Here is a 14,280-nt window from a genome sequence, read left to right on the forward strand (position 1 = left end):
AATGTAGGAATATGTAGAACACCTGGAAGTGTTCTAACCCTTCCACCTTGCAGCTTCAACTTTACTTTTCCTCGACCAATGATTCTAGCCTTCCTATCATCACCCAAGAATACATCACCACCATTGTATTTCTCATACTTGCAGAACCACTCTCTATGGGGAGTGAAGTGAAAGGATGCACCTGAGTCAATCAACCATGCCTCATGATCTACATGTGTACTTGAAGAAGCCAAGTACACATCCCCACCTTCATCTACGGTGGTTTTCACCTCTGTAGAAGGAGTATCATCGGATCCCTTTCCTTTATCAGGAGCTTTATATTTACAGTCCCTTTTGAAGTGCCCTCCCTTTCTGCATTTCCAGCACACCACCTTTACAGCTTTTCCTGGAGATTTAGATCTTCCTCTAGGTTTAGATCTCCCACTCGATGACTTATTTTTGTTTCTATGCTGGGACCGTCCTTGTACAAACGAGGCATCACCATTCTGGCTCTCCATATTTTTCCGTCTCATCTCCTCCATTAGTAAGGATGAGACTATTTCATCAAAATGCAAGGCAGTTGCATTGCTACCTATTGCAGTAATCAGACTATCCCACGAATCTGGTAGAGAACACAACAAATTGATGCACTTATCTTCATCTGAAATTTTAAAATCAACAGATGCTAACTGACTTACCACAGTACTAAATGCATTCAGATGATCTGTCACCAAGTCTCCATATTTCATCCTCAGGTTATACAGCTTTTTCCGCAGGAACAGTTTATTCACCAGACTTAGATTGGTACAAAGTCCCTAACTTGTCCCACAAAGCCTTTGTCATAGCTTCCCCTAATACATTTAGCAATACTAAATCTGAGACACACAATCGTATTGTGCTCTTTGCCTTCCGATCCAACTTCTTCCATTCTTCATCCGACACTTTCGTTGGTTTAGTACCTGGATCTACCACGATCCACTAATCTTTATCCATCAACAGATCCTCCATCTTGAGTTTCCACAACTCAAAACTCTGACCATTAAATTTCTCGATCTCTATCTTTCCACTGCTCGCCATCTTCTTCAACCACTAGAATCGATCTCACAGATCTCCCACTAAACAGGTCTACCAAAGGCCCGAGCAAAACCCCTCAGCAACAAAGGTGTCCCCTTGACGCCATATCTGCTCTGATACCAAATGTAGGTTTTAACCCTATACAGAAATTACCTGCATACGAATTCTAAAACAAAGGAAATAAACAATGCGAGAGCATAACACATAAAACACATATACACAGAGATTTTCCCGTGGATCCCAAAACCGGGACTACCAGCTTGATTTTTCATTATGTTCCTTTCAATGTTACAATACATATTTATACGTGCTGAAGTATCCAATACCATGGACCGAAAACCATCACGTCCAATACCATGGACTGAAAACCATCGCGTCCAAAATACATGTGCAAAAATCATGCACAAAACCATAGGTGGGTCTACCCAACCTAACATAGAGTCCAAAACCAAAATTTTCCAGGGCGCTACCCCGAACCCCATAAAGTGGGGTTATGGGTGCCCTTCAAACCCCCTGTTAACTACGTGGAAGGAATATAACACAACCCAACAATGCCAACTCTTAGGAAGGCCAAGGAGTGCTAGACTCACCATATCCTCATCCGATGTCACGAACCCTACACATGCGAGCTCATCCCTACATGTGATGAGCTTGGTCAGATACATAGAGATCATCTCATCCCCTTCACACTTGATCTTTCGAAGTTTGTCCTTCAGTGCTAGCTTCCTCCGATCACTATTATTCTGATATAAATCTTTTAATGTTTTCCACATTGCATGCGGAGTCTCCTTCCCATGGAGGTTGGAGACAATGTGATCTCGCACTCTGTTATGAAACCAGCTCAATAAAAGATAGAAAAGATAGATCAACGCCTTATAATTCAGCCTCTTCGAGGGGGCAACCTCCTTTACATTACATAAATGAACAATTCTTGGATAATTCAAATGACAAAACCTCCTTTCTATATATAGGAGTCTAAGGAGTCACAATATAATCCAGCCAACCTAACAATAATAATATAAAGCCACAAAAATAACAATAGAGGGATTCTATGGGCACATTAATAACAATATGGGGGCAATGGGGGCACAAAAATATAAATAAGGGGTATAACTACAATAGTAATGGGGTAATCACTAGTATTATAGGGACCCAACATGCCCCTCTCCTTCAAAAAAGTGTTGTCCTCAACGCTTGAGTAGTTCTGGATATTTCTACATAAAATTCTCATCCTCCCATGTGGAATCTTCAGCGGATAAGTTCTTCCACTTGATAAGGTACTCTGAAATTGATCGATTTCGTAGCTGTCGAGTTCTTGTTTCTATAACTGCTTCCGGTTCCAATATAATTTTTCCTTCCTCGTCAAGTTCTAGCAATATTGTTTGAACTGGGAGCTTGTCGCCTATAACCTTCTTTAAGCATGAAACATGGAAAACTGGGTGCAATCGAGAAGCTGCAGGAAGCTCCAATTTGTATGCCATAGTACCAATCTTTTGCAACACCTTGTACGGACCATAATACTTTGGTGATAATTTATTATCCTTCTTCGCTTGCTTGAGGGACATTTGCTTATATGGCTGTAGCCGTAGGAATACCCAATCACCAGCATCAAAACTTCTTTCACTGTGATGTTGATCTGCCTGTTGTTTCATTCTATTCTGTGCCAACATGAGGTTATCCTTTAAGAGTTGGAGGACTTGTTGTTGATGTTCAATGTGATGTTCCACTGCCTGAACCTTGGAATTTTCTCTTAAATATGATGTGATGGATGGTGTTTGATACCCATAAAGTGCCATAAATGGGGTCATTTTTGTTGTTGTATGAAAGGAAGTGTTATACCACCATTCAGCCAGAGGCAACCATTTGACCCATTGTGTCTGTTTATCAGATACAAAGCAACGAAGATATCCTTCCAAACATTTGTTTACTATCTCAGTTTGCCCATCAGATTGAGGATGATAAGATGAGCTATGAGCTAACTGGGTACCAAGACGAGAAAATAATTTTGTCCAAAAATTTCCAGTGAAAATGGGATCTCTGTCACTTACAATAATCTTTGGGTTTCCATGTAGCTTTTGAATTGTTTCCATAAATGCAGTAGAAACTGTACTGGCTCTAAATGGATGTGATAATGCACAAAAGTGTGCATACTTGGTAAGTTTGTCAACTACCACCATGATGACACTCTTTCCCTCAGACTTGGGTAAACCTGTGATAAAATCCATTGATACCTCCTCCCAACGTTGGCTTGGAATGGATAAAGGTTGTAATAGACCCGGTGTCTTAATTGTTTCAACTTTATTTTGTTGGCAAACCAAACATTCTGCCACAAACTTTTGAATATCTGATTTAAGGCCATCCCAAAAAAATTCCTTCTTAACCCTGTGGTAAGTTTTTAAAAATCCTGAGTGCCCTCCTAAGGGAGAAGTGTGCAATTCCATAAGAATCTTTTGTTTTAGCTGGGAATTCTTACAGAGGTATAAGCGATCTTTGTACCATAACGAATCATTTTTCCAGCTAAATGTATCAGACGTACTGGAATCTTGTTGTAGCTTTCGAATAAGTGCCCACACTTCTTCATCATTCTTCCATTCCTCCCTTGCTTCATTTATCCAATCTGGTTGGATGATAGAAATAGCGCACAACAATGCTTCCGCATCCTCATCCTTTCTTGAGAGTGCATCTGCCACCACATTTTGCTTCCCTTTTTTGTAGATGATTTCAAAGTCATAACCCAACATCTTTGTGACCCACTTTTGTTTCTCTTCAGAGGATAATCTTTGTTCTAAAAAGTATTTAAGGCTATCATGATCCGTTTTTACCTTGAAGTGTCTTCCCATTAGGTAGGGTCGCCATTTCTTAAGTGCATGGAGTATTGCCAACATTTCCTTCTCATAAATAGCTTTTCTTAGAAACTTTCCCTTGATTGGATGACTTTCAAAAGCAATGGGTCTTTCATCTTGCATTAGAACAGCACCAATTCCATTTCCTGAAGCATCACATTCCACAATAAAGGTTTTTGTGAAGTCCGGTGTAGCTAAGACCGGTGCTTGGCACATTGCCTCTTTAAGATGTTCAAAGGCCTTTGTTGCTTCCGAAGTCCATGAAAATGCATCTTTCTTCAATAATGTCGTTAGAGGTGCTGTTGTTCTCCCATAATTCTTAACAAACTTGCAATAATACCCTATCAACCCAAGAAATCCGCGCAAATGCTTTATGGATGTGGGGATTTTCCATTCCTTAATGGCTTTAATTTTGCTAGGGTCTACCTTAACTCCTTCAGGAGATACCATATGACCCAAATATTCCACCTCCTGCACTCCAAAACAACATTTGGATCTTTTGGCATATAATTGTTTCTCCTCCAATAGTTGTAGCACCCTGTCAACATGTTCAACATGATCCTTCCAAGACTTGCTGTAGATTAGTATATCATCAAAAAATACTAACACAAATTTTCTAAGGAATGGTTTGAAAATTGAATTCATCAAACCTTGAAATGTTGAAGGTGCATTGGTAAGGCCAAAAGGCATGACCAAAAATTCATAATGACCCTCATGAGTTCTAAATGCCGTTTTCAGAATGTCTTCGATCTTCATTCTGATTTGATGATATCCTGAATGAAGATCCAACTTGGTGAAGTAAATTGATCCATGCAATTCATCCAGTAATTCATCAATGACAGGAATGGGGAACTTATCTTTAATAGTGAGCTTGTTGAGCTCCCTATAATCCGGACACATGCGCCATGATCCATCCTTCTTGTGCACCAATACTACTAGAGCAGAGAAAGAACTTTGACTCGGTTGAATTATACCAGCCTCTAGCATTTCTGCAACCATACGTTCAATTTCACGTTTTTGGACATAGGGATATCTGTACGGCCTGATGTTCGGAGGAACACTTCCTGGAATCAGATGAATAGCATGATCATGATCACGCATAGGTGGGAGACCTTTGGGAGTCTCAAATACCTTGGAATGATTGTCCAGGACTTTTTGGAGATCTGGAGAAATAGATGATTCTAATGTGGAAACATCTAGCGAACAAAATTGTGCAATTACACCCCTTTGCTCCTTTTTTAGAAGCTTTGTCATACCATTAGAGCTGATTATCTTTCCTGGTTTCCCTGCAATACCCCTTAATTCAACTTCCTTTCCTTCCGTAGAAAATTTGATGAAAAGTTCTTGAAAATTAAAAGCTATTGTACCCAAGGGTTGTAGCCATTGGACTCTTAGTACAACATCAGCACCTCCCATTGGAATGGAAAGCATTGGGCTAGTCAATACATATTCTCCCATGGATAGCTTGATATTATGGCACTTTCCAGAGCAATTTATTGTTCCTCCATTTGCAATCATCACTTGACACTCTGGTGCTGGATATAGGAAGCAATTCAATTCTTTTGCTACCCTACAATGAATAAAATTTTGGGTGCTTCCTGAATCAATCAATACTATTACCTTTTTCTTCTTGATTTGTCCTTCTATCTTGATGGTTTGAGGAGTGGTAATTCCCGCCAATGCATTACAAGATATGGTCGGATTTATTTGTTCTTCATCTAGGCTTTGTTCCTGGAGCATATCCTGTTCTTTTGACCTTTCTTGCTCCTTTTCTTCTTCCTCTTCACAATCTATGTAGAATAATTTCTTCTCAGCACACTTATGACCTTTAGTGTATTTGCTATCACAACTATAACAAAGCCCTTTTGCTCTTTTTTCTTCCAATTGTTGTGGTGTCAACCTTATAGGTTGTGGAAGACTAGGGCAACTGCACTTTCGTCTTTATAGTTGTGAGTGGTATGCTTCCTGGTTGCCATAATTTTGCTTTCCATTTTTCTTGCTAACCTGAATGCCTTCTCTAATGAATCAGGTTCCCAAAGTCGAACATCATGTTGGATATTATCCTTTAAAGACCCTATGAACACATCAACCCTATGCTCCTCTGGAATATCTTTTACCCTTATGTTCAATTTTTGGAACTCCTCAATGTGCTCCATTATTGAACCCTTTTGTTTGAGACTTATCAATTGGCTAAAAAAAGTGTTGCTTTTTGTATCCTCATAATGTGCTATCAATTCTTCCGTAAAAATTGCCCAAGTGATAAATTGTTTACGAGAGCAAAGCCATTGATACCATACAAACTGATTTGGTTCCAAATATAAAGTTGCCATACGTACCTTTTGTGTGTTTTGCACATTATTGAGATCGAAGAACTGCTCCATTTGTAATATCCATGTGGCGGGATCCTTGCCATCAAACTTCCTCATATTGATTTGGGAATATGGTGGCTCTTCGATCCAACATTAGAGTCTATGGAATCATGATTAACATTTCTTTTGTTCACATCATGAGTTTCCTTTACAACCTTTTCACCATTAGTAAGTATTTCTTGTAGAAAATTTGTCAAATCTGTCTTCAAATCTGCCATGTCTGTCTTCAAATCTGTCCTCAAATCTGCCTTCAGATCATCCATCTTAGCTTCCATGCCCTTTATCTTAGATTCCATGCCATTTATCTTAGCATCTGTTAGCTTTTGTGAGCGTGACATTTGTTGCACTTGTTCTTGTAATTTTGATATATCATGTAGCATTTCTTCCTCTTCTTCATGAGTCATGCTAGAGCTTTCAGGTTCCTTACTAGGTGTTTGCATTTTCTTTCCTCAGGGCATCAGTTACTAATAATAATTCTTTGCTATGCCCTTTGAATTCCTTCAAACCAGGCTTATACAAAAATTTAAAAAAAAAAAAAACTACACACCTTTTTTTACTTTGTAGAAGCCTGATATAGAATCTGATGTATCTCTGTAATTTCGAATCATCCAGTTCTAAAATTGTGACTTGTAGTAGCCTTCTATGTCCTCTTTCCAATGCCACTAGTCTGATCCAAATTGGATTCTCCAAGAAATAGTTATGCACAATCTCCCGCAGTGACCTGATTATAGACTAGTTCAATAGAGAAAACTTGTATGAAGTGCCACGTGTCACTGTTTCAACCTTTGACTCTGAAAAATATATAAAAGAAAACTAAAGTCCATCCTCGTTCTGTACCTTCTTACGAAATTTCAATCCGATGCTCAAAAAGAAAGTTATGACGATTTTCCCTAGGTCACCTGTTTTGAGTGTAATTCAGGAGTCTGCAAAAAGACCAACTTCCTCAGATCATATCTCCGCAAATATCACGCGAAAAGCTCTAAAATTTGGACCCAAGGTTCAGCGTGATTTCTTATCAAATGTGTTTTTTTTGTGACTTTTGAAACATCACAGAAAAAAAGTTATAGAGAAAATTCCACGATGACTTGTTTGGAGCAGTGAAATCCTAGAATCCAAAGCTCTGATACCAAATGTTATGAAACCAGCTCAAGATAAGATAGAAAATATAGATCAACGCCTTAGAATTCAGCCTCTTCGAGGGGGAAACCTCCTTTACATTACATAAATGAACAACTCTTGGATAATTCAAATGACAAAACCTCCTTTCTATATATAGCAGTCTAAGGAGTCACAATATAATCCAGCCGACCTAACAATAATAATATAAAGCCACAAAAATAACAATAGAGGGATTCTATGGGCACATTAATAACAATATGGGGGCAATGGGGGCACAACAATATAAATAAGGGGTATAACTACAATAGTAATGGGGTAATCACTAGTATTATTGGGACCCAACACACTCCCTCCAAGAGAATTCTCCTAGCTCTAGCCACACACTTCCTCCATTCCACCTGCTCAGTCTTGTCAGTAGGCTTAGGAATTTATTGATCAATGAAATCCTTAAGGACATTATCTTCCAAAACTTCCTCCATGCGATCCTTCCAAGTTATATATTTTGATCTGCCATCAAGGGCATACTCAAGCCTCAAACCATAGAACGCCATCGATGAAATAGATGTGATAAGAACTTGAGATCTATATCTTGAATAATAAACTTCGAATTTCTCCTGCTAGTATACTATTCTTTCTTGGTCATATGTGCTCTAATACCATGTAGAAATTTCACCTATAGATCAAACTAGTAATGCAATGTACTAAAGCAAAACACATGATCTACTTCTACAAAACATTAAGCGGAAGCATAATCGAATTCATGAGCAACATCAAGTAGAAACATGCATAACTGATCAAGAGAAATAATCACACATAACACAAGATATATCCAAGGGAAAGCACCAGCATAAAACCCCAACCATGTATTATCAATCAAGTGTAGATCCTCAACAACATACAAAAAGAATCAGCTCAATAGCTATCCTGCTCTCTCTGTAATCAGAAGATCCTGATGATCTTCAATCAGAAGATGAAAATCATGGACTACCTAGGCCTCAATATATAGGCCACAAGTCCTCCAATCTCCTATAATAGATCCTTCTCCATGCAAGGAATACTTACTAGAAATATCCAAGCATTTGATAGTACATTGTCCCACATCTGATCTCAACTGGGTCTCTGACAGAACTGACATGAAACAGTTATCCATGCGTGAATCCTCAATTATCTAAAATAATAGTTGTCACATGCATGCAAGTATTAAAAAACTATATTTTATTATTTTAACAACTTTTTAAAATAATCTAACTGGACTTGACTAGTTAGAACTAAGTCAACTAATTCTCTTATTATAGAACTCATACTTATTCCCTCAATCAGTGGAGGAAATTAACGATAAATTCCTCAATCAGTGGGACAACTCATGTGCATGCTCACAAAGACTTCAAATTCGAATTTCCTTAACTAATTAACTCAATTGAATTAATTAATTGATATTTGCAACTGTTGTTAAGACCAAAATTAATTTTACTTCCTACAGATAGACTAGGGACTGCCATAAATAGGAAGGGACCCAAAAATGTTATTTTTAGAACTTTCTATTTTTAGCAGTTTCACCTCTCACCCAATGTGGCCAATGACCTCACTAGCCAAACTGCTATTTTTAGACATGCAATTTTTAGAAGTCCCATTTTTAGCACATTCTAAATTTAACATTTCTTGTTGCACATTTTTCAACAGAAACAATCCTTGTTAAAAATGCAACAAATACATTGGTCATCAAATTCATTGAAGAAAATATACTATCTACATTTGTCTGCCCACTAAAAGTAGTTACAAACAATGCAAAGGCTTTCAGTACCATTAAAATGATAAAGTTTTGTCAGAAATATCATATTTCATTGCATCATTCTACACCATATTACCCACAAGGTAATGGGTGAGCAGAATCATCAAATAAAAATTTGGTTAAGGTAATCAAGAAAGTATTGGCAAATCACAAAAGAAGTTGGGATAGTCATCTCAAATATGCAGTTTGGGCAAATATATTATTACCCAAAAGATCTATTGGCAAGTCCCCATTCCAACTTGTATATGGAACTGAAGCAATTTTCCCTACACAGCTAGCATTTCCAGTCATGAAATTTTTGTAGGAATCATATGAGGAAGATGATGATTTTTCAAGGAGAATCAATCATATTATTGAGCTAAACCAAGATAGATATGAATTTCAGCACAAACTTCGTCTATATCAAAACAAAATGAAAATTTCATTTGGGAGGAATTCTAGAAAAGAGATTTTAAACAAGGGGAACTAGTTTTAAGATGGGATGCTAGAAGATTGGAAAGAGGCAAGCATGGAAAATTTGACAGTTTGTTGTTGGGACCATTCAGCATTGCAAAAGTAAAGGGTATTAACACTTTCATTTTGCACAACTTGGAAGGAAAGTATTCTTCATTGCTAGTCAATGGGTAATACCTCAAACACTATATTCAGTATTATATGCTTGCAACCATCTTCACTGTAAATTCCGATTTTCTTTAAATTTCACTCTCAAAGTGTGATTTTCACAGCAAAGACTCCATAGCCCAAGGATCTGCAAGTTTCTACATCCCGCAAGGGGAAGCAGTGCCTAGATGGAACTGATGTAGTAATTTATTTTTACCGTAGTTCTTATTTACCTATTATTTTTTGTTGAAGAAAGAAAATTACAATATATATATATATATATATATAGAAAAGAGCAGAAAAATAAGAAAAATAGAAAGAAAGAAAAATGAAAAAATAAGAAAAAGAAATAAATAAATAAATATCAAAAGAAAATAAAATGAGAAAAGGGATATAAAAAAATCTCGAAGTCACGAGAAAAATAAAATGCCACGTTTGTTTGTTTTATATTATTTTTATTTTTATTCGTTATCATTATTCAAAGGTTATATTTGATTGTAAAATAAAAGTGGATATGAAAGTTTTGTCATTATGTGATAAAGTTCAAATGAGAACCGATGGATGAGCTCATTCCCACCTGGATCAATGATGGAGGATGAGTTCGCGACCCCCCCCCCCCCCACACCTTTGTAGGTTAGCAAAAGGGGGGATCTGAAAATTTGATTTAATAAACCGCCCACTCATACGTGGCACCTCCATAATAACTTCAGGACCCCCCTCTCCAATACCATAAACCACCTAACCCCCCCCCTAAAATCTACTTTATCCTTCCTGCTCTACTCCCATGCCCACTCAAACCTTGCCACATGTCCTTCACCTATTCGCCCCCACCAAATAATTGCTATACAATTAAAATACTCCCACTAAACATTCATATAACCATTTATCATTTAATCCTTCGTGCCAACGTATAAATAATTAATTCGACATGCCCAAAAAAAATAGTTATAACCCCTTTATTCATTCAAATCCCCTCTTTTAGAAAATCACACATTACTCTACATACTCCATTTCACTATGTTAGCTTCTAGCAACACCAACGTAGTTCTGAATTCCACAATCATGTAGCCATCGTTTATATGACAATGATCGTCATGTGTCTGTTAATTCAGCCACCTTGGCCTATAATTTCATGTTCATGATGTCTTCATCTAAAGGCAAGTCAAAATTAATCGTGGAGATCCCTACGCTTCCCTATGTAGTTAACCTAGATGATCTCCCCCTACTAGACACGCGGTACAAGATCTCCGAAACCAAATGCGAGTTCGATCTTTATGAACTCCACAGCTAGGAAAACAAGAAATTTCTAGATGTTAGTGATGAACTAAGTATTTGGTAATCTTTCGTACCCTAAATTGTCTTTCCTCAAACTCATACCTTCCCAGAATTTGTCACATGGTGTCATCTCAGGTATCTTCCCAATCAGAGGATTGTAATTTCCCAAAACAATGAAGTTTTATTTTCCATTACACCTGAATCAATCTGCCAAGCACTCCAAATCAATCTCTCAGCTTCTTTGCACCCTTTTTCTACTGATTCCCTCATGGATATCTATTAAAAACTCACATTTCCTCAACAATCTCGTATCTTTGAGTCATTATTACCTGAAAATTTTGAGTTTCCTATAACCAATTCACCCTATTCTACTTCAATTTTTCCATAAATGTCTAGGCAAGTCATTTCCATGGTCACTTGTGCGTTAGGTTATCCTACCTATTAGTGGGAAGACAAAGTAATATTGGGATTTTTATTAGTGTTCTCTGTGGGTAATAAGCCATCATTGATTTTCAACTATAGTCATCTTTTGGCAAACAATATTCATGATCGATTTTAAAGTTTTCTTCTGAAGATGCTTTTAAACATCAATCATTTATTGTGTATTTAATTTTATTTCATCAAGCAGATAGGTTTAATTTCCCATTCCAGAAGTTACATGCACAAGGGAAGCCTCATTCAGTCATTCACTGGACTTCCTTGGTAAGGAAGAACATAGAATAGTATTCCTCCAGTGATTATGTAAACCAGTTTTTATATATGTATTTATGTCTTCTCAGTAGTGATGTGATAGCAAGGATTTCATCTGAAATTAGAATAATTATGCACCTCACTAAGCAAGCCAAAATTGGAGATTGGTACCTCTACCAAAATTATACATAGATCAGAATATATGGATGTGAACTTCCTCCCTACAAGTTACCAATATTTGTACCAATCAGGATCTTTGCCTTGTAATACATCAGAAAAATGTTGAACATGGATGATTTGAATTTTGTATCCAGGAAGAAGAAAGCCCAATTCAAGGTGAAGGCATAGATTGGCCCTTTCATTGCCAACACCAGAGCAGGAGCAAAGGAGGCAGATAATTTATTAAAGTAGTTGAAATTCAAGTTGATTTTTACCTGGTCCTATGATCCCTTAGGGATTATTTCGAAGTTGAGAGTTGAGAAAAAAACAACTCAATATGTACATATAGCCAGGTCAAAGATAGAATAGTATGCAAATCAAGAAGAGTGGCAGGATAATACATTATAGGAAGCTAAAGAATAGAATTTTATTCAGACATCTTCACAAACTTCAGTACCTCAAGAAAAGGAAAAAGAAAAAGACCAAGAGAAATTTTGTCTTATATAGACTCAAAAGTTCAAGCTACAGGTTTCACAGTTTTCAAAAGGAGAAAGAAGAAAAACACTAATTAGGAGTCTTCAAAGGACAAGAGTTCACAGGAGCAAGCCATGGTGGTGTTGTCAGGTTTTCCCACCACGTTTTTTCCACAGATTGAAGAAATTACAAATTATCCTATGACTTTTGTTTCTCATGATACAACACAGCAAAGTATTTTTGCTAGATACAAAGAAATTACTAATATATCAGTTGATGAAAAGTTTAGTTCTCAAGCCACTCTACCTTTGATAACATGTAGAAAAAAATTGGCATCCTTCACAGGTTTCAAATTGTTTTCTTAAGTTTGATATCCACAATCCCAAACTAGAAGGTCTGATATAAAAATTTTATGACAAATTTATTTCAAACACATAGGATTACTCTATCATTATTTTTCTAGTTGATATATAAAGTAACCTCTCAATATCTAGGCAAAAAGCGTTCAGTAAAGCTTAGCTGACAATTGAAATTATCTGCATTATTGGGGGAAGGATTTTTAATTTATTTTTGTAAGTTATCATTACAAAAAACTGGAAGATCGAGGAGAAAGCCTGCTTGCTAAGTGGTAGTGGCCCATTTCATCTCTGTAATATTTAAATTAATGAAGCATGAATGAAGTCTTCAGTAAAGCTTGGCCGATAAGTGAAATTATCTGCATTATTGGGGGAAGGGATTTTTAATTTAGTGTTGTAATTTATTATTGTACAAAAACTGGAAGATCGAGGAGAAATTATGCTTGCTAAGTGGTAGTGGACCATTTCATCACTTTAATTTTTTTAATTTGTTATGAATGAAGCATTAAAGGCCACCACTTATTCAGAATTTTAAAAGCAGCCTTCTACTACATATCACAAAATTTTGTCTGCACTTGATACTAAAAACGGATAGTTTCAGATAGTTTTCTTGGAACCTAAAGTTTCAGTGCCTAAAAGTGCAGAAGATTACAAAACATCCAATTTTTCTTTTGACACCAAGAAAATTCATGCCATTAACAAAATTGACCTTCATAAGCAGGCTGGTGAAATGATATATTCCATAGTGACAAGTTCATCTATGGTAGCCTCTAAACTTCAAGCTTCCCAAAACAATATTCACACACAGTTGAAGATGGATAGAATTTCATCTATAGTTAATGATACTAGAATTAAAGCTCTTGAATATTTGGTGATCAAACTAGGATATGATCCTAGGAAAATCAAAGCAGCAGAAGAGGTGATAAAAAATAAGAATGCTGACATTCAAGCAATGAGGAAGCAGCTTAAAATTCCTACTACTGAACATCCACAAGCTAATAAAGTTGGTCAACTTGAAAAGGAAAAAGAAAATATGTTCAAATTTAGAAAATGGAAGCTGACATGGAATCACTCCTAAAAGAAAAAGAGTATCAACTCAGTATTTTAGTTGACATTCCTATAACTACTACTTCTACAGTAGGTACTTCAGCAGCAGGGACATCTACAACAACAACCATCATGGTAGAAGCACAGTCTATTGATTCAACAGAACAACTATCAAAGGCCATGGGAGACTTTTCTTTGAAGGATCAAGAAATTGAAAAGTTAAAATGCAGCTCCAAAAAATTCAACAGCAAAAGATTAAGTCTGACAATGCATATTTGGTTGAGATTTAAAATAATTATAAATTAACTCATCAATTAGAAGTTTATGAAAATGATGCTTTAATTGCAAAAACTATTGCTCATGCCAAAGAAAATATTTGGATAGAAATTAATGTATCAATCACTGAGTTATGGCCTTCAATTGAAACTATTTTTTAGCAGGAAGATTTATTGCAAAGCTCACAACAAGTAGTAACAGAAATAAAGAAGGACCTGGACCACAAACTT

The 14,280-nt window shown here is 36.6% G+C and overlaps 1 pseudogene; it reads right to left on the minus strand.

The window, feature by feature from the left end:
• LOC149151652 (lariat debranching enzyme-like) overlaps positions 1-11,371 on the minus strand; it is a 29,444-nt pseudogene extending 18,073 nt beyond the window's left edge.
• Positions 11,372-14,280: the final 2,909 nt, after the last annotated feature.

The sequence above is a fragment of the Pinus tabuliformis genome, chromosome 9 (assembly GCF_031772625.1).
Source record: "Pinus tabuliformis cultivar Carrire ecotype Pingquan chromosome 9, CPIR1, whole genome shotgun sequence".
Taxonomy (NCBI): Eukaryota; Viridiplantae; Streptophyta; class Pinopsida; order Pinales; family Pinaceae; genus Pinus; species Pinus tabuliformis.